Below are 26,159 nucleotides of genomic sequence, written 5' to 3'. Positions count from 1 at the left end.
AATTATTTTAAAGCTTTTTTTTATCCAGGCATGGTAGCTCATGCCTGTAACCCCAGCACTTTGGGAGACTGTTGTGCCAAACCCCCATTAACCTCAGTAGTGAAGGCACCAGGTTGAAGAGGCTGAAGAAGATTCCCAGAGCCTACAAACAAGACATGGGTTTTTTTTTTGCTTTTTTTTTTTTTTTTGGTGGTTATTGTTGAGATGGAGTCTCACTGTGTCACCCAGGCTGGAGTGCAGTGGCGTGATCTCAGCTCACTGCAACCTCCACCTCCTGGTTTCAAGTGATTCTCGTGCCTCAGCCTCCTGAGTAGCTGGGATTACAGGTGCCCGCCACCATGCCTGGCTAATTGTTGTATTTTTTAGTAAGGACAGGGTTTCAGCATGTTGGTCAGGCTGGTTTTGAACTCCTGACCTCAGGTGATCCACCAGCCTTGGCCTCTTAAAATGTTGGGATTACAGGCGTGACCCACCTTGCCAGCCAAAAATAGGGTTTTATTAGGGGCTTGCATACAAGGGAAAGAGTCCAGTGGTGGTGGGCCGGACAGAAGAACCACTTTATATATGGAAAAGGGGCATTGGCAGCAGGCTGGACAACATATCTGTCTTTCTACAGTCCAGTGGTGGCAGGCAGGGCAGGAAAATCACAACTGCCTGCAAACATGCAGTTTACATAGCATTGTCCCTTGACGTCCTCCCGCTAATGACTTCCACCTGGCAACCTTCATTTAACCCAAAACTCAGGGCCTCAATCCCCTGTACATCCCATGTTACATGGTGGGGGGTGCTCACATGTTTATCATAGATAAAGAACGAATCACTGGGTTGGGCACTTGGGGACTCTTTAGCTCAGAACACACATTTAGGTGTGTCTGCCATACAGGGTCATCCTCAGAATGTGCTTAGGTTATTGCTATCAGCTGAGTTTACAGAGGCTGAGGTGCAAGGATCACTTGAGGTCAGGAGTTCGAGAGCAGCCTGGGCAATATAGTGAAACTGTGCCACGCTCCCCATCTCTACAAAAAATATCTTTCAAAACAAAAAACTTTTTCCCCCAAGGGATAATTTTTCTATTTCTAAAGTGGAATTGATGTGCATATGCATATCAATATATATTTTAGTATTTGCTTTATGAGAAAAGTCCAATTTCTTTCAAAAAGACTTTCTGGATCCCCTGATATAGCTATCATAGTGCCATGCTTTGTGCTCAGCTACCTAGGCTTAACATGGATTGAAATCCTGTGTGAAGCTTTGGAGAGACACTAAAGTGACCTAGAAGAAACCACAGTCTAGTAGGATGGAGAAGTCATGTTAATATATAGCTATTAAAAAGCTAGAAGCTGATAGGTGTAGAACAGGTGTAGTTACGAAGTCTCGTAGGAGGGAGAGTCTATGTATAGTTTAGAAGAGTAATAAACTCTTCTAAAGAGTGATCCTCCCACTTTGGCTTCCCAAAGTGCTGGGATCACAAGCATGAGCCACCGTGCCTACCTGTAATTGAATTTTCAAGTGAAAAACCTGACTATATTTGCATTTCTCTGATGGCCAGTGATGAGGAGCATTTCTTCATGTGTTTTTTGGCTGCATAAATGTCTTCTTTTGAGAAGTGTCTGTTCATGTCCTCTGCCCACTTTTTGATGGGGTTGTTTGTTTTTTTCTTGTAAATTTGTTTGAGTTCATTGTAGATTCTGGATATTAGCCCTTTGTCAGATGAGTAGGTTGCAAAAATTTTCTCCCATTCTGTAGGTTGCCTGTTCACTCTGATGATAGTTTCTTTTGCTGTGCAGAAGCTCTTTAGTTTAATGAGATCCCATTTGTCGATTTTGGCTTTTGTTGCCATTGCTTTTGGTGTTTTAGACATGAAGTCCTTGCCCACGCCTATGTCCTGAATGGTATTGCCTAGGTTTTCTTGTAGGATTTTAATGGTTTTAGGTCTAACATATAAGTCTTTAATCCATCTTGAATTAATTTTTGTATAAGGTGTAAGGAAGGGATCCAGTTGCAGCTTTCTACATATGGCTAGCCAGTTTTCCCAGCACCATTTATTAAATAGGGAATCCTTTCCCCATTTCTTGTTTTTGTCAGGTTTGTCAAAGATCAGATAGTTGTAGCTATGCGGCATCATTTCTGAGGGCTCTGTTCTGTTTCATTGATCTATGTCTCTGTTGTGGTACCAGTACCATGCTGTTTTGGTTACTGTAGCCTTGTAGTATAGTTTAAAGTCAGGTAGTGTGATGCCTCCAGCTTTGTTCTTTTGGCTTAGGATTGACTTGGCGATGCGGGCTCTTTTTTGGTTCCATATGAACTTTAAAGTAGTTTTTTCCAATTCTGTGAAGAAAGTCATTGGTAGCTTGATGGGGATGGCATTGAATCTATAAATTACCTTGGGCAGTATGGCCATTTTCACGATATTGATTCTTCCAACCCATGAGCATGGAATGTTCTTCCATTTGTTTGTATCCTCTTTTATTTCATTGAGCAGTGGTTTGTAGTTCTCCTTGAAGAGGTCCTTCACATCCCTTGTAAGTTGGATTCCTAGGTATTTTATTCTCTTTGAAGCAATTGTGAATGGGAGTTCACTCATGATTTGGCTCTCTGTTTGTTTGTTATTGGTGTACAAGAATGCTTGTGATTTTTGTACATTAATTTTGTATCCTGAGACTTTGCTGAAGTTGCTAATCAGCTTAAGGAGATTTTGGGCTGAGACAATGGGGTTTAAAAAATGATGAGTTCGTGTCCTTTGTAGGGACATGGATGAAACTGGAAAACATCATTCTCAGTAAACTATCGCAAGGACAAAAAACCAAACACCGCATGTTCTCACTCATAGGTGGGAATTGAACAATGAGAACTCATGGACACAGGAAGGGGAACATCACGCTCCGGGAACTGTTGTGGGGTGGGGGGAGGGGGGAGGGACAGCATCAGGAGATACACCTATTGCTAAATGACGAGTTAATGGGTGCAGGAAATCAACATGGCACATGGATACATATGTAACAAACCTGCACATTGTGCACATGTACCCTAAAACCCTAAAGTATAAAAATAAAAAAAAAAAAAACCTGACTATATTGCCTGCCTAATCTAAGATGTGTCATATTATGAAATTTTAACGAGCTCTCTTTCAGTGTTTAATAAAATTAAAACCCTGGAAGTCATCACTTACTAAATGAACACCAAGGCAAGGAGCTGGTCTGGCAGAACAGAAATGTGTAAGGCAGATACCTAAACTTGAGAAGCTTACAGTCAAGTTAGGGATGATAAACCAACTGCCAGTGATAAGGTAGGCACTTGAATGATGGAAGGAAAATGTGACTAAAGGTAATAATGGTGTCCCAAGGGAGCTTGGAGCATGTCTTGTCTTGATTATTTTCTAACTTACTACTGCTTACACTATGAATCTTTTCAGTGACATAATGTAAAAGAAGTGCTGAAATTGGTATTTACGCTGAGTGTTCCCCCTGTTTCTTATGGGTGACAGTGCTTTTGGACTAGTTGATCAAGGATTTTTATCTTGCCAAATGTCCCCAAACTTGTTGAGACTTAATGTCACCTCACCTGAATTCTCTGTGCATGATGTGCTTTTGGGCTGTGTGGGTGTGGTTTAAATGACAGCTCAGCTGGAAACTGCAGAACTTCAACGTGCTAACCTCTTTCATAACAGTTTTGAACTGGAATATTTACTATTGTCAGGTAAATTTAACTTAAAACATCAGTAAATAATGATTGTCCAGAAATTGTGATGATGCGTATTTCTTCATGCACTTTGGTAACTTCACTAACCACAATTTTTTTTTTTTTTTTTTTTTTTTTTGAGATGGAGTCTTGCTCTGTCACCCAGGCTGGAGTGCAGTAGCGCGATCTCAGCTCACTGCAAGCTCCGCCTCCTGGGTTCACGCCATTCTCCTGCCTCAGCCTCTCCGAGTAGCTGGGACTGCAGGCGCCCGCCACCAAGCTTGGCTAATTTTTTTGTATTTTTAGTAGAGACAGGGTTTCACCGTGGTCTCGATCTCCTGACCTCGTGATCCGCCCGCCTCAGCCTCCCAAAGTGCTGGGATTACAAGCGTGAGCCACCGCGCCCAGCCACTAACCACAATTTTTAGCTGATTTGCTAGGATTTTTCTTTAAACATATGGCAGCAAAAGGTTTTAAGAATAGTGTCAGGGGCATTATTTAATCAGAATTAGTTCTGACAGGTGAACAACCTGAGTTGGTCTCTGCAGATACTACCTATGAAACATTAAGGTCAGATTGATTCAGCTACCAGGTGTGTAAGATAATGCCCAATTTATAGTTTCCTTTTTATTTTTTCTGGCACTTCTACAAATATAGCCCTGAGCATAGAAATACCCTCATTATTTTAATGGGACATCCTATTTCTACCATGCAATTTGAGCTTGATCTGAGACATTTCTGTCAAGTGTGAAAGTACAGTTAATCATTCTTAAATGTTCTTTTTATGCACAATTGCTTCTTTTAAAATAGCATTTTAAAATAGCATATATTTACTTCTTTTTTTTTTTTTTTTTTTTGAGACAGAGTCTCACTCTGTCACCCAGGCGGGAGTGCAATGGCACGATCTCGGCTCACTGCAACCTCTGCCTCCCAGGTTCAAGCAGTTCTCCCGCCTCAGCCTCCTGGGTAGCTGGGATTACAGGCCCCCGCCATCATGCCCGGCTAATTTTTTTTTGTATTTTTGTAGGGATGGGGTTTCACCATGTTGGCCAGGCTGGTCTCGAACTCCTGGCCTCAGGTGATCCACCTGCCTTAGCCTTCTAAAGTGCTGGGATTACAGGCGTGAGCCACCGCGCCCAGCCATATTTACTTTTTTGAAGAAAATATGTAACACCGCAAATGTGTGTCATCCTTCTGCAGGGGCATGCTAGTCCTTTCTGAATTGTTATGATTTTAGTGTATGTGCTGCTGAAGTGAGCACCATTTATTTGCTTTTGCTGCCAAATGAAATTATGTAGGAACTGTCTACCACTTCTCTTTCATTTTATGTTTATATAGAATGAAGAAATGTAATTGAATTTATTTTCGTTTTTTACTTTTTATTTTTTTCTTAGACACAAGGTCTTGCTCTGTCACCCAGGCAGGGATGCAGTGGTGTGATCACAGCTCACTGCAACCTTGAATTTCTGGGCTCAAGGGATCCTCCTGCCTCAGCCTTTTGAGTAGCTGGGACTACAGGCGCGTGCCACCATGCCTGGCTATTTTTTTCTTCTTTTTCTTTTCTAGGAGAGACAAAGTCTTGCTATGTTGCCCAGGCTGGTCTCAAACTCCTGGGCTCAAGTGATCCTCTTGCTTTGGCTTCCCAAAGTGCTGGGATCACAGGCATAAGCCACCGTGCCTACCTGTAATTGAATTTTCAAGTGAAAAACCTGACTATATTGCCTGCCTAATCTAAGGTGTGTCATATTATGAAATTTTGACAAGCTCTCTTTCAGTGTTTAATAAAATTAAAACCCTGGAAGTCATCATGTATTAAATAAATACTAAGGAGCTGGTCTGGCAAAACAGAAATGTGTAAGGCGGATACCTAATCTTGAGAAGCTTACAGTCAAGTGAGGGATGATAAACCAACTGCCAGCGATAAGGTGGGCACTTGAATGATGGAAGGAAAATTATGATAGAGGCATCTGTGGATTGCTGCAAGAGCCTTGGAAAGAACATCTAAAGTGGACCTGGGCACTGGGGAAATGTGTCTAATCAGAGACATCAAGGTTGAGTGCCTACAGTAAAAATAACATCTATTGAGCATATAGTGAGCATTTACTCTGTGGCAGATAACTGTGCTATGTGCTTTGTGTGCAATTAGTTTAGCCCATGGTAATACAATCAGGCAGGTGTTCTTTATGTGACAAAGGAGGAGACTGAAATGCAAAGAAAAGTGACTTGCTTAAGATGACACCGTTTATACGAGATGGAGCCTGAATTCAATTCCAGCCTGTGTTACTCCTGAACTCAAGAGTTTAGATTTGTGCTAGATTTCCTTATAATAGAAACCAGAGAAGAGAAGAGAAGGGTGAAAGGGGCATTCCAGCCAGAAGCAGCAGTATGTGAAAGTTCTAGTGGGAGAGGATGGTATAGTTGAGGAACTACAAGTGGTTTAGACTGGCTGGAGCTTAAAGTTCAAAGGTCAGAGAGGGAGGCCGAAGGGAAACACCAGTCAGGTGAGGAAGAGCTCTGTGGATGAGAAAGGAGCAACTGAAAGTCTTCTAGCAGAGAAGTCACATGCTCAAAACTGTGTTTTAGAATAGTCCTTCTCAGTGGCAGTGTAGACACTGGAATGTAAGAAAGCAAAAGTAGGCCGGGTGTGGTCACTCACAACTGTAATCCCAGCACTTTGGGAGTCTGAGGCAGGCGGATCACAAGGTCACGAATTTGAGACCAGCCTGGCCAGTATGGTGAAACCCCGTCTCTACTAAAAATACAAAAAAAAAAAAAAACTAGCTGGGCGTGGTGGCGCGCGTCTGTAGTCCCAGCTACTCGGGAGGCTGAGGCAGGAGAATCCCTTGAACCTGGGAGGTGGAGGTTGCAGTCAGCCAAGATTGTGCCACTGCACTCCAGCCTGGGCAATAGAGGGAGCCTCCGTCTTTAAAAAAAAAAAAAAAAAAAAAAAAAAGTCAAAAGACCATCTAGGAAGCACTAATCCAGGTGAGACCATGAGCTAATGAAGTGGGACTGATTTGGAAGAAAGCTGATCAGAGTTGCTGTTGGAGGGGAGAGTATGGAGCATCGGAGAGGAAGGAGTCAAAGATGTCTCCTGGGACAGATGCTGGAATAGCCGGGTGAATGGGGACCATGACCCTGATTTGGGAGCAAGAGCAGATCTAAGGGTGAAGATAAAATGTTTGGGACCCTGTTTTGAAGTGTCAGTGGACTAGTCCAAGGATGGCTGATCATAAACAGTTGCACATACAGATCCAGTGCTCAGGAGACAGAGCTGGGCTGGTGATATGGATTTGGGAGTGGTCGGCAAATGGATAGTGGCAGAAGTAGTTGAAATGAATGTGTTTGGAGTGAGAGTAAGATCCGGAGGATTCTACCAAGGGTGCCCCTGAGGGACATCAGTGGCAAGTGGAAAAAGAAGCTATCCCTGAGAGAAATGAGACCTTAAAGAACATAACTTTTTTGTATACCTCATATTTATAAAGTACTCTAGATTTTATGAAGGTTTTTACTAATATCACCTCATTTCATTTTTTTTCAATAAATAACTGGTTGCCATTGTTATTTCCATTTGTCAGCTAAGGGAACTTGAGGTTCAGAAAGGGTCAAGGACACCATCAAGATCGTATGATCAGGGCCAGGCACAGTGGCTCACACTTGTAATCCCAAGGCAGGAGGCCCCTTGAGGCCAGGAGTTCAAGACCAGCCTTGGCAACAAAGTAAGACTGTCTCTACAAAACATAATTAGCCAGATGTGGTGGCACATAATCTCAGCTACTGGGGAGACTGAGGATCTCTTGAGCCTAGGAGGTGAAGGCTGTATGATCACACCACTACACTCTAGCCTGGGTGACAGAGCAAGACCCTGTCTCTTAAAAAATTTTTTTAAATTTAAACATGTGATCAGTTATACTGGCGAAATGGGAACTGCAATAGAAATTCATGGACTCTTAGTTTCATGCCCTCCCTGCTGGGCTATGCTGTGAGGACACTCATGATAACTTAGTCACTAGTGAATTTTTTGTCCCGATTTTTTTGTTTTTTTGAGCTCCCACAATTAGTCTACATCAGTGCTTCTTCTTATTTCTTGTGTCATAGAAACAATTACATTTGTTTAGTATACTGGGGATTCTGGAAGCAATTTTGGGGGAATCTGTATGAGCTTGAATAACAGAATTCACAAGATTTATAAAGAGTTACACAAATCGTTCTCAAATAGAATGCCAACTCTGATGCCAATTATTCAACTCTGTGTAGTTATACAAAATGGCTTTAAGTTTTTACCTCTATAAAATATTTAAACATTGATAGCTAGTGCCCCACCTGTAATCCATTTGTAGAATACCTGTTGGGAAGCTCACCTTTCTCCAGTTTGTAGCTTTTAAAATGTATGTCTATTATCATTGTTATTAAACACAGATAGATAGTCCCCAAGTTACATGTATTTAGGTAGCCATATAATTTATTGTCCAAACCAGGACATTTTTGAGAGTAGCAGGGACTGCTATTAATAATCATGCTAGGTCAACAGTGTTTTTTTCTTTGTTTTGAGACAGGGTCTCTGTGGCGCAGGCTGGAGTGCAGTGATATGATCGTGGTTCACTGCAACCTCTGCCTCCCCAGGTTCAAGCAATCTTCCCACCTCAGCCTCCCAAGTAGCTGGGACCACAGGCATGCACCGCCATGCCCAGCTGATTTTTGTGTTTTTTGTAGAGACGAGGTCTCCCTATATTGCCAGGGCGGGTCTTAAACTCCTGGGCTCAAGTGATTCTCTTGCCTTAGCCTCCCAAAGTGCTGGGATTACAGGTATGAGGTACCATGCCTAGCTCAGTACAATGGTTTTAAACCAGAATGATTCTCAGTCAAACCTGGACGGATGCTCAGGCTGCATTTATTTGACTTGCACGCATTCGGCCTAATCAAGTCAAGGCTGTGAAATGATCCCTTGTTCCCAGTCCTGAGTGCTCCAATCTGACTGTTAATCCTTCAGTTACCACTCCTCCATCCCACCCACACTTCCTATCCCCTGTAGAATAAAAGTGCTAAGTTCCTTGGCTGGCACTTGGTGCTTGCTACAACCTGGCACCATTTTGCTGACTGCAGCCTCGCTGTGTCATGGATGACAGTTTAGCTCGTGAATCTGCTTATGCTTCTGCTGTTGTCCCCTCTGTCTCAGATGCCCTCCCACCCTTTTACTTTGGCCAATATCCCACGCGTCGTTCAATACCAACTCAGAAATCATCTCTTTTGAGAACTTCCCCATCTGTTTCCCTCTCACTGCCCTTGCTCAGCCTTAATTTCTTTCTCAACACTCTGTTAGTGTTTTGTTTTTATTTTATGGCCCTTAGATGTTGCTTATGTTGCTGCTTATGTACAGGCTCCCCACCAAATCATAAATTTTCTGTCCTATCATAGACATAATTTTCCTCTTACTGCTTTAGGACTTCTGTTTTTGTTTGAAGACCATTCACGATAGAGAGACTAAAGAGAAATTAGGAATTCATGGTTCTGCTTCCATTATCACTGTGTTACTGCGTCTGTCGCAAGGGGCAGGCCCTATGCTTCCACGTGCTTCTGACTCTGAATATAGCCAAAAATGGTTTTGTGTTGTCCTTCACAACTGTGTTTTGCAAGCCTTGCTGTTTTCTGGGTTTCTAACTTCCTCATGTTTTAATAGATTTATGCTTGTTTTCAAATTTGTCATGAATTATGTGTCTGTTTCTGACTAAATGTTGATTATAGGCCATCTCCTTAAAAGAACACTGGTGATTTTCCACATTTGATAGTCATCTGCCTTTTCTTTTTCCCCTTGAATAGGATAGTTGATAAATACCCCATGAGAGATTGAGAGACCTTTTTCTGAGCTGCTTGTCCCATAATGTTGTCCCTGCCGTGAGACTCAAACTATCTTTCTTTGAACACTTTGAAATCTACTTTTTAAAAGGTGGAAGATGTTTATCTCACTGTTTCTGGTATATGCATCATTTCCAAGGTAAAGTCACTTTGTCACAAGGTTTCAGTCACTTCCATTTCACTGCACACAGTTCTTCCTTGTTTGTGAGAGGCAAGGCCAGACAGCAATATCTGGGCTTCCTTAACTTTCTTAGCAAAGCAAGTCAATTCTGCTTTTAGAGGCCAGGTGCAGTGGCTCATGCCTGTAATCTCAGCACTTTGGGAGGCTGAGGCAGGCCTATCACCTGGGATCAGGAGTTCGAGACCAGCCTGGCCAACATGGTGAAACCCTGTCTCTACTAAAAATACAAAAATTAGCCGGGCATGGTGGTGGGTGCCTGTAATCCCAGCTACTTGGAAGGCTGATGCAGGAGAATCGCTTGAACCTAGGAGGCGGAACTTGCAGTGAGCCGAGATCACACCACTGTACTCCAGCCTAGGTGACAAAGTGAGACTCGTCTCAAAAAAAAAAAAAAAAAAATTCTGCTTTTAGAAAATCATCAGCTTTTAACAATAAGATTGCTGGCAGATATCTGCATAATAATAGATGCATTTGCAGAATTACAAACACAACCACTTTATAAAATAGTAGTTAATGTTCTCATTTTATAGGAAAGGAAATAGAGGCTCAACAAAGTTAAGTAACTTCTTCACAGACATGGGCCTGCTTAGTGAAGTTGGCTGTGAACAAGGTCTGCTGGACTCCATTGCCCTTTGAACTATATTCAACAGTCTCCTGTTATGGTTGTTCAATCTTCTGTCTTCCCCTTTTCCCTCCTCTGCCTCCACTCTCAGCTCTTTTGTGGCTAGTTGTATGATCTACATTAAGAATGCATCACATAGGTAAAAAGTGTATTATGTATTTACAAATTTTAGTCCTGGAGGATGTTAATACTGTTTAAAAAAAAAAAAAAACTTGAGACAAAATAAGTTTAACAGTTTGAGCCAAGAGAGCTGTACTCTGCAGGGTGAACAGCAAGATTCTATAGACCAAACACCCAAGAGAGGTAGAGAAATTACTTGATTGGCTACAGCTAGGCATTTTGGCTTATTTGGGTATGATCCAGTGGCTAGAGGTTAGTTAGTGGTTTCTGATAGGTTAAGCTTAAGTTTTATTTTACTGTTTATGTTGAATTGGGTTTTGGCCTGCTTACCTGGGGGCTATAGTTACAGCGACAACCTCAGGCTAATGGCCTCAGTATTTGCTTTAAAGATATATATTGGCCGGGTGCTGTGGCTCACGCCTGTAACCCTAGCACTTTGGGAGGCCAAGGCAAGTGGATTGCCTGAGCTCAGGAGTTTGAGACCAGCCTGGGCAGCATGGCAAAACCCCATCTATACTAAAAAAAAAAATACAAAAAATTAGCTGGGCGTGGTGGGGCACACCTGTAGTCCCAGCTACTCAGGAGGCTGAGGCACAAGAATCGCTTGAACCCAGGAGGCAGAGGTTGCAGTGAGCCAAGTTCACACCATTGCACTCCAGCCTGGATGACAGAGTGAGACTCTTTGTCAAAAAAAGAAAAAAGATATATATTACCCATTGAATAGGGCTCTACGGTTAAATAAGCTAAGTTTAACAGAGTTAATCAGGATTTCTTTTTTAACTGTAAAACCTTTGAGAACTCTCTGCTGATATGTATTTTGAATCTTAAAGAAAGTGTACAATGAATCCCAAATTTAATCGACTATAGATCTCTTATTTCACAAAACACCTCATGAAACTGATGGTATATTTACCAAACATCAGGGAACATTTTCATAGTGTTTACGAGCATGGACTTTGGGATCGAGGAGACTTGTGTTCAAATCCTGGCTTTGAGCTATCCTAGCTGTGTGACCTTGAACAGAGAACATAACCTAAGGGTTTGTTTACTGATCTAGCAAGTGATTAAAATGCTCAATCTGGAAAGTTATGAAAATTGCACAATATGTGAATAAAGGTTTATTGTTCGTTGTCATCATCATCAAACATTAGTTAAATATGTAAAGCACTTGGAGCAGTACCTGGCACACGAGAAATATATTTAGTCCAAATCTGATTTTTGTCAGTTGTCTACACTAAACTACAAAGGTAATTTTTTTTTTCTTTTATCGTCACCATTATTCTTGCCAATCTGCTATTGCTCTCAGGTTTGTGGATTTCTATACAGCTGTAGATCTTCTTAACATGGGCTGCTGTTGGTTATGGCTATTAGGTTTAAATCCTGACTTTAGCACTTGTGACTAGTTGGGCAAGTTATTTAACATCTATGTTAGTTTCTTATCTGTGAACATGAAGATAATGACAGTACCTCCTTCAAGGCTTATAAGAATTAAATGTAATTGTGTATATGAGTTTCTTAACCCTGTGCTTGGCATATAACAAGAACTCAAAACCTCTTCCTAAAGTTAAAGTTTTAGAGTCCATAGATTTAGTTTGCCGATGTTCTAGCTGGATATATGAACCATCATTATCATAGCTAGCTCATTTTTCTTTTTCTTTTTCTTTTTTATTTATTTATTTATTTTTTTGAGACAGAGGCTCACTCTGTCACCCAGGCTGGAGTGCAGTGGCACGATCTCAGCTTATTGCAACCTCTGCCTCCTGGGTTCAAGAGATTCTCCTGCCTCAGCCTCCCAAGTAGCTGAGGTTACAGGTGCGCACCACCATGCTCAGCTAATTTTTGTATTTTTAGTAGAGACAGCATTTCACCATTTTGGCCAGGCTGGTCTCAAACTCCTGACCTCAAGTGATCCACCCACCTTGGCCTCCCAAAGTGCTGGGACTACAGATGTGAGCCACCGTGCCCAGCTGCTAGCTTGTTTTTCTAACCACGATTTGAATACATTAACCCAATATTTATACCAGCCTTGTTACATAAGTACTATTGTTGTTACATTATAAATGAGGAAATTGAGGAACAAAGAGGTTAATTAAATATCTGCCCAAGTCACATACCCCGTAAGTGGCAGAGCCAAAATTCTACTCCAGGTAATCTGTTTGGAGGTAGTGCTCCAAAAGCTGGAGAAATCATCTCTTAGTCACTGTCTTATATCAAGGAGCTCCACTGGGCTTTGCCAAGGTATCGTTCATTTTAGAATTTTATGTCAACTGTGAAGAGTTCCTTAGACTGTAGGTACCTTAGGCAAAGTTGTTGAAATAACATTTTGTTAAATTAAAGTGCTTTACTTGAATTCTATTCCTAATGGCGGGTGACCTTGCCTCAATGTGAAGGTAGTGAAGAAGTACTTACAAGCAGGGTTGATATCTTCCTCAACAAAGGGCTTTAGATTTGCTCAAATGATTGACAACTCTGGGGCTTAGAGATCTGGCCTATGAGTATGGAAAAGATGACTTTGACTTCTGACGTTATGAAACATAGGTGTCTTCAGTTGACCACCATAATTGAGGAAATATACCGTGTCCTCTCTATCATGTTAGTTGAGCAATTATTATGTGCTAGTACTTGGATATAGCAATTCACAAGATGAACAGCACTTGGTCCTCCTGGAGCTAAAATCCAGTGCTAAAAACATAAGATGAATAAGTAAAGGAAATATGAGAAATAGGGAGAAATTTGTTGGCAGGTCAGTGACAATGGAAACCCTGGAAATCCATGAAATCCCCTGAATGAAGAATAGTGTTAGAGCTGCCGAGAAGAGGTGGAGCCTCGGAGGAAGCAGAAGTTGGGAAAACCAGAAAAACTGGGAAGAGGGCATCAGAGAAGCCTAGACGGAGTACTGCCAGCAGGAGTACTGCCAGCAGGCCGGGGCCGCTGTGATGAACTGTCCTGAGAAGCCGAGGAACCTGAGGACTGCAATGGGCCTGTCAGGGCCCCACAAGGACACTCCGGGCACCTGCACCTTTCCATTCAATGTCTCAACCCGTAACCTGTCTGTTGGAGTGATGTCAAGGATGTCTTCCAAAACTGATGTTTTGACTTTGGCAATGTTGATATTGAGCTATCATTTCTGACAAGAAATAGTCAAAATATACTGTATAGGTTGTGATTAAAATTCACGGTGGAGGTTACCAATGGAAATTACTGATGTACTAAATAGTAAAATACACACACACACACACACCTCTTTTCCCAAATAACTAACTAAATTAATGTCGGTTGGTTCATCAGTGTGGAAACATATTTTACAATCTGGACTCTTCACAGGCTAAGTAGCCTTTTCTGTCTGTCTCAAAAAAAACGTTCTCATCAGATTAATAGTAAACTTAGTCTATTTTAGATTAAATCCTATTAGTTCTATAGTTGTATAACATTTAAATACAGGCCGGGCATTGTGGCTTTTGCCTGGGGAGGATGAGGCAGGAAGTTTTGGGAGGATGAGGCAGGAAGTTTGCTTGAGCCCAGGAGTTTGAGACCATCCTGGCCAATGTGGTGAGACCCGTCTCTACAAAAAATTTAAAAAGTTGGCCGGGTGTGGTGGCATGTGCCTATAGTCCTAGCTACTCAGGAGGCTGAGGTGGGAGGATCACTTGAATCCAGGAGCTTGAGGCTGTGGTGTGCTATGATTGTGCCACTGCACCAGCCTGGGTGACAGTGAGACCCTGTCTCAAAAAAATAATAAAAAATAAAAAATTTAAAAATTAAATACACATACTATACCTTTGTTAAGGACAGTGGGTCAGTATTTTACAGGATACTCCATGTGCCAAATTTGGTTCTTGGCAGCCACAGAGGTTTCTACTGACCAAAACCAATAACATGTCAGTCTTATTTCCTCACATAGGTAATTAAAATTGCACAATTCTGAATTATCCAATTAAATGAAGCTTAATACATGGATGAAAAGAAAAATGTATTATTGGTTATGTCTACAGAAGCAACCTCTTTGGTAGTGATGTTCAATTACTCTAAAAAGATTAACATGGTTTCTGTCTCTCTCAAAGCATATTTTGAGAGCAAATAATAGAATTTAAGTGCTTTAAAGAGTTGGACTTTCATTTGGGTATTGTGAGGGGTTGAATGTCTTTATCTCATCTCCAACTCTAACCACCCCCTCCCATTTTTTTTTTTTTTCCCATATTCAGGGTTTAGAAGATTGGCAAGCAATCATGGGTAGCATGTTAAAATTTGATACACCTGTAATCCTTAAAGTTGCTGAAATGCAGATTGGTCCTTGTTGCTTTGTGTGCACATGGTTTACTTTCAGGGTCTTTTTATAGATGTTGAAGTTATACTTAAACATACAGTCTTATATTTTGTTATAGCTCTTCCTCTTTCTGTTTATGGAGGAAAATGATGCATTATTCATTTTTTAAAGTGCCAGCATATTTTCAGCAGACATTTATTGACTACCCAGAATGTGTCAGACACTGTAGAGTCCTGGAGCTTCTCATACTCTGAAAAACCAAGACGTAGACAATCCCAAACAAATATGCTGAGGGCTTCAGTTTGTGGTACAAAGTGGGTCCTATGGCAGCCAGGTTGGAGGAAGCCCCTGTAAGTCTGAGGAACTCAGAGGAACCCAGAGGAAGTGCTGGCTGAGCTGGATCTGAATGGATGAGAAGCAGCACTCTTCCAATAGGAAGAGCATTCCGGGAAGTGAAGACAGCAAGAGTCTGAGGTGGAAGAGCATGGCACACACAGGAAGCTACTGCTCTGGAGTTTCTGAAAGTATCAAAGTTTGAAGGAAATCTTTACATGACTGAACCGTGGATGGGACTAGCCCGCCTTGTGTTGTTAGATCTGTGACACTGCTTTAATTTTGGTCACTTTTAATAAGCCAATCATAGGATGATGAAAGCACACAACCAACATCAAGAGTAAGTACTACTTGATGAAATAAACTTGAAACTACTTACTAAAAATATTCTAGGCCAGGCACAGTGGCTCACACCTGTAATCCTAGCACTTTAGGAGGCCGAGGCTGGTGGGTCACTTGAGCCCAGGAGTTTGAGACCAGCCTGGGCAACATAGTGGGACCCCTATCTCTACAAAAAAAAAAAAAAAAAAAAAAAAAATTGGCCAGGCGTGGTGACATGCACCTGTGGTCCCAGCTACTTGGAAGGCTGAAGTGGCAGAATCACTTGAGCCCAGGAGGTTGAGGCTACAGTGAGCCTGTGATCCTGCCACAGCCCTCTAGCTTGGGTGACAGAGCCAGACCCTGTCTCAAAATAAAAGTAAAGAGAGAAAGAAAAATAAAAAATATTCTGTTACAAACCTTACAGTAGCATTTAACTCCTGGTGGCCAAATATATAATTTGATTGAAAACAATGAGGTTTTTCTTCTGTTTGGTTTTAGTAGCTTTTTGTCTTTAACAGAAACTTCTTTAAGTCTGTCTTTCTTGCTGTGTCCCTAATGTATTACTTCAGAAGGTCATTCTTTGTTTAAAGTTTGAAACAAACACTGCAGTTGTTGGCAGCTATGATGCCTTATTGGAGACAAAGGCTTCTTGCATGTTTGTCAAAAGGGGTGGGTCTATGCTTAGAGAACATGACCTCTTGTTTTAACTACCCAGTCTGGTTTCCCTCTCACCTCCTCTCACTACACCCTGTTCGTTCTTTCTTTCTTTCTTTCTTTCTTTCTTTCTTTCTTTCTTTCTCTCTCTCTCTCTCTTTCTTTCTCTCCTTCTCTCTCTCTCTCTCTCTCTCTCCCCCTTTCCCCCTTTCCCCCTTTCTTTCTTTCTTTCGACGGAGTCTCACTCTGTCGCCCAGGCTGGAGTGCAGTGGTGCTATCTCGGCTCACTGCAAGCTCTGCCTCCCGGGTTCACGCTATTCTCCTTCCTCAGCCTCCCAAGTACATGGGACTATACAGGTGCTGCCACCACGCCCGGCTAATTTTTTGTATTTTCAGTAGAGACGGAGTTTCACCGTTAGCCAGGATGGTCTCGATCTCCTGACCTCGTGATCCGCCTGCCTCGGCCTCCCAAAGTGCTGGGATTACAGGTGTGAGCCACCGCGCCCGGCCAACACCCTGTTCTTTCTTTACCCTCATTTGCCAGTACTTCCTGTCACTGGGTTTGTTTAATTACTCCTAGGTAATTCCATCTCCACTGCCTGGCTGAAAGCTCTGGAGGGGAGGGGCTTGTCTGTGGGCTTCCCCACTGTGTGCACAACTCCTAAAAGTACCTGGCACAAAGTAAACACTCACATATTTGCTGAGTGAGTGAATAGATTGATGAGCGACTGAAAGTCCCTGGACAGCTTCTACAGTAGAGAGGGTATTGGTGATAACACCCTGACAGGAAGTAGTCTCTGTGCATCCCATTTCTCAAATAAGGCAGCATCAATGGAATTGACCAACAAAATGTGCTTGCAGCCAGGTGCGATGGCTCACTCCTGTAATCCCAGCACTTTGGGGGGCTGAGGTGGGTGGATCACTGGAGGCCAGGAGTTCGAGACTAGCCCTGGCAACATGGTGAAACCCCCGTCTCTACTAAAAATACAAAAATTAGCTGGGCACTGTGGCACGCACCTGTAATCCTAGCTACTCAGGAGGCTGAGGCAGGAGAATCGCTTGAACCCAGGAGGCAGAGGTTGCAGTAAGCCAAGATTGCGCCATTGCACTCCAGCCTGGGTGACAAAGCAAGACCCCGTCTCCAAAAAAAGAAAAAAAAGTGCTTGTGCTTGCCCTGGATTCCTGTTTCCTTTCCATGAAGACTCTAAGCAGGAAAATGGTAAGGGGTAAGCTGCCTGCTTCTTCAGAAGGCATGAACTTAGCAGCAACAATGAAAGGAAACATAAACAGCAATACATTCATTCACTTGACAATTATATTGAACACAAATTCTGTAAGAGGTGTGTGCTAAACCTAGGGGAACAAAAATGAAGGAGAGATCTAGAAGCTCATAATTATAATGCAACAAGTTTTAGAAGTAGAAGCTTAAACTAGAGAGCACGAAGGCAGGAGTGATGGTCTGAGGGATGAGTTGGATAGGGCACCATAGAGGAAGGGATGTCTGACATGGATACTGAAGGATGGACTGGGGTTTGATCATGAGGGGAAGCAGAAGAAATTCCAGTAACAAATGGAATCCTACAGTCCAGCCCTCTCTTATGTTTGGAGAAAGTATCTACTGCCCAGGCAAGACAGACAAGTTGTGTAAGCAAAGTGTGTACAAAGAAGCAAAATATAGGAATATGAGTAGGTAAGGGTGTTTGGGCAGTGTGCGGATGTCAGGGAGTAGAGAATGTTTGAGTTCCATAATCCCTGGATGTCATAGCTGCTTTAAAAATTTCCCCACAGAAGCATACTTTCTTTAGCAAATTAGAACTGAATTATTTTATTATAAAAGGTAGATAATCATGCTATAGAAATTTTGGAAAATAGAAAAAAATCACCTATAATCTCACTTTAATACAACCACTGTTTCTTTTTGTGTAAATGTTTTGTTTTTGTTAGGTTGAATATGCACTACTACATTAGAATTCTAACAGAAGGATTTGTCAAATTACTGCATGTTATTTCCATCTTTTGTAATGGATGCATTAGAGCTTGTGTCATTTTTAAACCTAACTATTCTCCTATTACCAAAAATTTAGACTGTTTAGTTACTCGCCACCATAAATAATGTTACAGTGGACATATTGTGTAATTTGTTTCTTAGGATTTTCCTCAAAAAATTCCTAAAAAGTTGAACTACTAGATCAAAGGCTGTAAATATTTTTGCAGGTCCTATTACATGTTTCCAAGTTATTTTCCAATTTATATGGCTAATAGCAATGTGCAAGAATGTTGATGTGCTACACGCTTTTCCAGAACAATTGTAATTGATTTTTTTAACTTGTTACTTCAGTAGCTTAAATGGTTACCTTGTTTAATTGGAATCTGTTTGAAAAGAGTTGACATTAAAGTTCTTGTTCATTCCTTCAATGAATATTTATTGCATATCACTTTGCACCAGCACTATTCTGGGGAAAGAGCAGTAAGCAAGCATAATTCCTGCGGTCATACTCTGTATTCTTAAAGAAATGTTCATTTAAAAAAAATGCTTGGCTGGGCGCCCTGGCTCACACTTGTAATCCCAGCACTTTGGGAGGCCGAGGCGGGCGGATCACGAGGTCAGGAGATCGAGACCATCCTGGCTAACATGGTGAAACCCCGTCTCTACTAAAAATACAAAAAATTAGCCAGGCGTGGTGGCAGGTGCCTGTAGTCCCAGCTACTCCGGAGGCTGAGGCAGGGGAATGGCGTGAACCCGGGAGGCAGAGTTTGCAGTGAGCCGAGATCGTACCACTGCACTCCAGCCTGGATGACAGAGCGAGACTCTGTCTCAAAATTAATAAATAAATAAATAATAAAAAATAAAATGCTTGAGAGGTTATTTTCCCCAACCTCATATAGCTGGCAAGTGGCTACAAAGAGATTATAAAATGGTCTGTTTTACTCTCACAGTCTTTCCAATTTTACTATACTACCCTGAGAAGGGAAATACAGGGGCTTTTTTTTTTTTTTTTTTTGAGGTGGAGTTTGGCTCTGTCACCCAGGCTGTCACTCCAGGCTGGAGTGCAGTGGTGCGATCTCAGCTCATTGCAGTCTCCTCCTCCCGGGTTCAAGCAGTTCTCCTGCCTCAGCCTCCCGAGTAGCTGGGATTACAGGCTCATGCCATCACATCCGGCTAATTTTGAAATACAAGGGCCAGGCGTGGTGGCTCATGCCTGTAATCCCAGCACTTTGGGAGGCCGAGTTGGGTGGATCACCTGAGGTCAGGAGTTTGAGACCACCCTGGCCAATATGGTGAAACCCTGTCTCTATTAAAACTACAAAAATTAGGCAGGCGCTTGTAGCCCCAGCTACTCCAGAGGCTGAGGCGGGAGAATCGCCTGAACCCAGGAGGCAGAGGTTGCGGTGAGCTGAGATCATGCCATTGCAGTCCAGCCTGGGCAACAAGAACGAAGCTCCATCGCCCCCACCCACCCCCCAAAATTAGTTACTCCAAGTCATTTCATGAGGTACATGTGAATATCGGTCTTATTGCTTTATAGTCTTGCTTGTTATGAACAAAATGAAATCCTCAGCTTTACTACAACTTATTACCTAGAAGAACTTTGGCTTTTCTGGAAATCAAATTCAGCTTCAGGCAAGGAGCATTTGTCCCGGCTAAGGGTAGTCAAGGAGTGAACCAAAGTGTCTGAAAACAGTTCTGCTGTTTAAAACAAAACAAAACTTTAGTCAATGGTAGCCACCTTAGATCGCATATGTGAATTCCCAACTCATTTGCAAAGGTGAAGACATTTACATGCTCTGAAAGTTGCTTTGGTTTTTCAGTTTATGTGAGGATTGTCAGCTTCCACCCCTGTTTGGGTTGTAGAATCCTGCATGTCCAGAGCGTCTGTAAGTTACCACCAAGAGATTAACCTGTTAGCCCCAAGGACAAGGGCCAACACCTTGTAGCATTGCCTGTGACCCTTAGCACAGTACTGGACACCTACCATTACACTCGGTTATAAATGGCCTACTTCCTGGTATTTGAGTGTAGATAGTGCTATCTTGGTGAAGGGTGAGGAGGACAACATTTAGGCCACTTGGACTTTCTTTCATATAAAGATATTAAAAATACGTATCTTTATATATAAATATGACATAATCTCATTAATCTATTTTCCTTTAATCTTCTAACTTCAACCCAGTAATGATCTCAGAAAAATTAATCCTTCCATTTCTTTTGTTATTTCCCCCAAAAGTGACCATAATTACCTCTGACAAGACTATACTCAAATCAAGGAAAATAAAATCTGTTTTGAAGGGAAAAGAAATCTTAAAAAGAAACAAGTGCATCAGCTCTGCAGTCCTTGAGAAGATCCAATAAATTCCTTTAGAGTCTCCGTAATCTCCATTTTCTTTCTTTTTTTTTTTTTTTGAGGCGAAGTTTCACTCTTGTTGCCTAGGCTGGAGTGCAGTGATGTGATCTCGGCTCACTGCAACCTCCGCCCCCCAGATTCAAGCGATTCTTGTGCCTCAGCCTCCTGACTAGCCAAGATTACAGGCACCCACCACCACGCTAATTTTTGTGTGTTTAGGAAGACGGGGTTTCACCATGTTGGTCAGGCAGGTCACGAACTCCTGACCTCAGGTGATCCACCCTCCTCAGCCTCCCAAAGTGCTGGGATTACAGGCGTGAGCCACTGTGCCCGGCCTCCATGTCCATTTTCACTGTTCTCTAATTAAACTGTTTCTATGCATTAACATAATTTAAAATTTAAAATAAAACCGAACGAACAAATTTCTAATTTTATGCCTTGGTTCTGTTTGTTGTCCAGGTTAGGGGCTAGAACACTGTCAATTATGCATATTATTGTTTGTTTGAAAAGATGTGATCGAACTTTCAAAGCCAGCTTGACAGCCAGAGACTGACCTATACATGTTATTTTTGGCCCACATTGCGTATTAAACATTTTATAACTCATTGCCAACACTGAAAGTTACAGGTATTTCACACAATCTGGGCTTTCTACTTCTCTTGAAAAATTGCCATCTGGCAACACTAGGCCAGCATCTCCGTGTCATATAATCGCCTGTGGCTGAGCAGCAGCTGCTTTCTGAGGGCATTGTTTCTCTAGTTTACCACAAGACTCCCTACACCCTGATATTACACCTGTTTTACTCATTTCTGTTAGTTGCCCTGGTCCTTGAAGACATGAGTTTATGACCTATATTCTACAGAAAGCTCATTTAATGTTTCATGTAATAAACAAATATTTATTGAATTACTTTCATTTTTACAAGTGTTGCAAATGGTTCCTGTGCTTCAGAGATTCAGAATCTATTTGAGAAGATGAAAGATATTGTGCAGCAAGCAAAAGTAATTCAGGAACATAAGCCTAGAAATGTTAGGAGGCCGTCAGTACATGGGTGATTTTCAAATGGGCAGTACAAGGCTGTGAACTCCAAGGGGTGAAAACTGAGCCAGGATGGTATCGCGAAGGTTCAGATTGAAGCTATACCTTGAAGAATGGGTCAGAATAGTATCACGCAGGAGCCAAGAGAAGGGGGTGGCATGGGCGATAGAGGAGAAGAAAATAACAAACCATCAACAAAACCAAGTTGCATGTTTGGGAAGTAGGCTTATTTGGTTGGATTAAAGGAGTACAGGCTATCTCTCATCAGTGAAAGCTTCTGACACCCACCCTTTAATTCTCACCATTACTGTCCGTTAACTGTACTGTTGTTCAGGAGATGCCCAAACAGAAAAGCAGCAAGCAGTTTGTGTAAGTGCCAGCCCACCTCTTTTTAGGCAAAGCATGTTTTCCACTTTCTTAAAACTCCTACATGTTACTCCTTCCTAGCTCTCCCTCCCCTAAGAAAAAATGGGGAAGAGACCTTGATTCCTAGCATATTAAGGCCTCTAGAATCAACTAGGAAAACTTGGTGTGAGAAAGACAGTAGGAAAAGCGAGAAAAAGGGAAGTGGGTTATGAAGTTAGGAGAAAATGCAAAGGAAGTGTGGAAAGTTTAGCATGTACTACCACATTTCTGGAAGGGCCCAGGATCACCCACCACTTTCGCATACAACCTAGGATGCCCATCTGAAGAGCCTTCACCTCAAATCTCCTTCAGGATACTCTGGGCTTATTCCTCTAGTCCCTTGGAACCCCTTAGATCATTGGGATGGTTTTGCATGTCCACATCCCAGTATCGAGTATCACATAGAACTTATGTAAGCAAAATCAGTGCAGTCCTATGTCCTATACAATTGGACGTAAGATCAAGCTGAAATAAGAGCAAGCATCCACCCTTCTGTCCCCCACAGAAATACACACTATGCGAACACTAGTCACTGTGTGAATGTATTTTACACTATGTGAATACTAGTCACTATGTGAATACACTATGTGTAGTACCAGGTGAAATGTTGGGTATTTGGTGTGCGGAAGACCGGAAAGAACTAGATCCAGCAGAGGAGAAATACTTCAAGAGGATGCTCTGGGCTGGGACTCAGCTGGGTTGGAGCCCTGGCCCCAATATATAGAGCAGGACATTGGTTACCCATGTCAAGGATGGACTTAGTCTTCATCTGTAAAACAAGGGGGCGAGGCAAGGCCTTCCCAAAGCAGTCTCAAGGGATGTGAAGAGTTGTGAAAAGACTGAAGTTTAAGCAGAGTTAAGTACATTTCTCTCCTCCTGCTGGGACTTGTCAGTGTGTTTCAAAAGCTGACATGCATTGTGAATCTCTGAGAGAATTGCTGGGCAGCATTTCCCGAGCTGAGTGAATCACAGATCTCAGAACTCTTCAGCCTGCTCTCATTGCAAAGTTGTCTCCTCCATTTGCTGTTCTGTAGAATGTTTGGGAAAGGCTGCTCTGTAGTTTTCCTTCCAGCTCTGACATTCTAAAATTCTTTTTTTTTTTTTGAGACGGAGTCTCGCTCTGTCGCCCAGGCTGGAGTGCAGTGGTGCAATCTCGGCTCACTGCAAGCTCCGCCTCCCGGGTTGACGCCATTCTCCTGCCTCAGCCTCCTGAGTAGCTGGGACTACAGGCACCCGCCATTACGCCCGGTTAATTTTTTGTATTTTTAGTAGAAACGGGGTTTCACTGTGTTAGCCAGGGTGGTCTCCATCTCCTGACCTTGTGATCCGCCCGCCTCGGCCTCCCAAAGTGCTGGGATTACAGGCGTGAGCCACTGCGCCCGGCCCTGACATTCTAAAATTCTAAGTTGGTAAAAAGGCAACAAAAGCCTGGAAAGCCAGAGATGTCAAAGAGAGGTCAGAGATCTGGTTGTCGTACTTGTCTAACAAGGTTGCAGGTGGTGAGGTTTTAAAATGATGCTCTACTTCTAGGTCTAGGGGAACAGATGGAACAGAAGAGTGGGAGAAAAAAATCAAAACAAAATAAGTATAAAGTTAAGTCGATGAAGGGGAAGAGAAAAAAAAGTTAGGGTTGCAGAAGCATTGAGATAAACTGGAACTATTTTCAATCGAGATGTAATGAAAGAATCTTGAAGTAGGAACCTGCTGACCTGGTTCTTGTCTAAACGTGTCTGTAACTGGGTGACTCAGAGCTTGTCACCAATCTCTCTGGGCATCAGTTTCCAAGAAGACAGTCTATATTTGTGGGCCCTTTGGGTTTTAAAATTATACGACTTCATTTGCATCCAGTTTAAGATTGAAGCCTTAGGGAAGGGATTTATCGAAGAAAGATGTATGAGGAAATGAAGGCTGAGACCTAGACTAGAGAGAATTATTAGATCAAGAGAAGCCCATTATGAGCCCGATGAAGATGGTTCTCTTTTTTTTGTTGTTGTTGAGATAGAATCTCACTCTGTTGCCCAGGCTGGAGTACAGTCATGTGCTCACCGCAACCTCTGCCTCCCAGGCTCAAGCCATCCTCCCATCTCAGCCTCCCAAGTAGCTGGGACCTCAGGCATGTACCCACCACACCTGGCTAACTTTTTGTATTTTTAGTAGAGATGGGGTTTTACAACGTTGTCCAGGTTGGTCTCAAACTTCTCAGCTCTGGCAGTCCACCTGCCTTGGCCTCCCAAAGTGCCGGGATTGAGGTATGAGCCACTACACCCAGCCCAAAGATGGGTCTTTTTTTTGGGGTGGGGGTGGGGGACACAGTCTTGCTGAGTCGCCCAGGCTGGAGTGCAGTGGCCCAATCTCGGCTCACTGCAACCTCACCTTCCAGGCTCTTGCAGTTCTCCTGCCTCAGCCTCCCAAGTAGCTTGGATTACAGGCACACACCACCATGCCTGGCTAGCTTTTGCATTTTTAGTAGAGATGAGCTTTCACCATGTTGGCCAGGCTGGTCTCAAACTCCTGAACTCAAGTGATCTGCCTGCTTCTGCCTCCCAAAGTGTTGGGATTACAGGCATGAGCCATCGCATCCGGCCCAAAAGATGGGTCTTTAATGATAGTCTGCTAAACTCTGAATTCCAACTACTAGGATTTCTTTACAGAATTGCACACAGACTAGATGGTGTCCTTTCGATTGGCTCCTTATGTCAGTGTGGCTTAATTTCAGAACTAAACTCATCAGACATAGATAGAGTTATTAACTCTCCTGAGGAATTTATTTACTTGATTGTTTCATCCAGGTTTATGTTGTTTTTGTTTGTACAGTGCCTGGATAATTGTACTTTAGTGAGCCATTTCCAATTTTTGTTTGCAGTCTTGTGCCATTTTCTAGGTTAGATTTTCTTCTTGGGTATTTGCTAAAGTAAAATTAGTTTTAGTAATCTCTTAACTATAAGACGTACTAATGCATGTCTTAGTAAATAGTTTCAGATATTTGGGGAAGCACCAGTGTGTTTCTTTCTCAAGCACTGTATATATATTTTTAAAAGTGATTATGGACATTCCTTTTTTCCATATTCATCGTTCCACAAGCGTGTGTTGAACACACTGTATGCGAGGGGTTGTAAGTGTTAGGGTGAAGCAGTGAACAAATACATAGTTTTCCTCATGACCTACGTGGATGGGTACCTAGCTTCAGAGAAAGAACAATTGCCCATGTAAACAGTCACTCCCTCATTCATTTTTATTTAATAATCTCATTCATTAGAAGTTATAAACAATGATAAAATGGTAACTTTCAGCAAGGCTTTGTTAGAAAGAAAATATGTTTAGTCACTTTGTTAACTGAATTCATGGTATGAGAGGAGGAAAATGTTTGATAATATTAAGTAACACTACTGTGGTAAATAACCTTATGCTTATATTTCTTTACCAGATCACTGGGTCACACACAGTTCAAAACCTACAAAGAAGTTAAGAGTCTTTACATTAGATGTATTCTTCTTGAAAATTCTTAACTGCTATATGCCAGTCTATCAAGCATTTAAATTTGATTATGCACATCTTTATTTATTTTACCAAGTCTGATTGATCCTTAACTACTTTATTTTGTTTTCTGAGACAGGGTCTCGCCCTTTCACTCAGCCTGGAGGGCAGTGGCATGATCACGGCTCACTGTAACTTCAACCTCCAGTCTCAAGCAGTCCTCCCGTCTCAGCCTCCTGAGTAGCTGGGACTATGGGTGTGAGCCACTATGCCTGGATAATTTATTTTATTCTATTTTTTTGTAGAGACAGAGGTCTCACTATATTGCCCAGGCTTGTCTTGAACTCCTGGGCTCAAGTGATTCTCCTGCCTCCGCTTCTTAAAGCACTGGGTTTACAGGCATAAGCCACTGCACCTGGCCAACTATCTTATGTTGAATATGTCTCACATAGCAAAATAATGAAAGTATAGCTAATGCAAGCAAACTTAAATCCTTTCTACTTCTTAGCTGGTGAAAGGGGCACACACTTGCTCTTCAAGTACATATTTTTCCCAAACATTCATTTCAGTGAAGAGTTCTGATAATTTTCACAGCAATATTCTAAAAGCTACATGACAAAGCATTCACAAGGATCAAACTACATAACAACATGGGATGCACCTGCTTTAGAGAATTTGCTGCATTCTGTGTCTCCTCCAGAGCATTAATACTTCTAAAATGCTACGTACAATGATTTCATACTTACACATTTTGTTTGTTTGTTTATCCTAAATAGACACTACTAAGAAAACACCTAAACACGAGATTATAAATAATAAATAGGAGTGTTGAAGATAATATACAGGTTATACATCCTTCTTCACTAAAGCATT

At 42.1% G+C, this 26,159-nt stretch overlaps 1 protein-coding gene and 1 non-coding gene across 3 annotated transcripts in view; one reads left to right on the top strand and one right to left on the bottom strand.

Moving 5' to 3' along the window:
• Positions 1-26,159, top strand: part of NCEH1 (neutral cholesterol ester hydrolase 1) — an 82,907-nt gene that overhangs the window by 4,407 nt on the left and 52,341 nt on the right. The gene's annotated exons all lie outside the window — the stretch shown is intronic.
• Positions 4,838-4,939, bottom strand: LOC134733364 (U6 spliceosomal RNA). The gene has a single exon (XR_010116814.1). It is a non-coding gene; the product is annotated as a U6 spliceosomal RNA (small nuclear RNA).

Source organism: Symphalangus syndactylus, chromosome 17 (genome assembly GCF_028878055.3).
Source record: "Symphalangus syndactylus isolate Jambi chromosome 17, NHGRI_mSymSyn1-v2.1_pri, whole genome shotgun sequence".
NCBI lineage: Eukaryota > Metazoa > Chordata > Mammalia > Primates > Hylobatidae > Symphalangus > Symphalangus syndactylus.
This window is presented reverse-complemented; position numbering and strand designations above follow the sequence as displayed.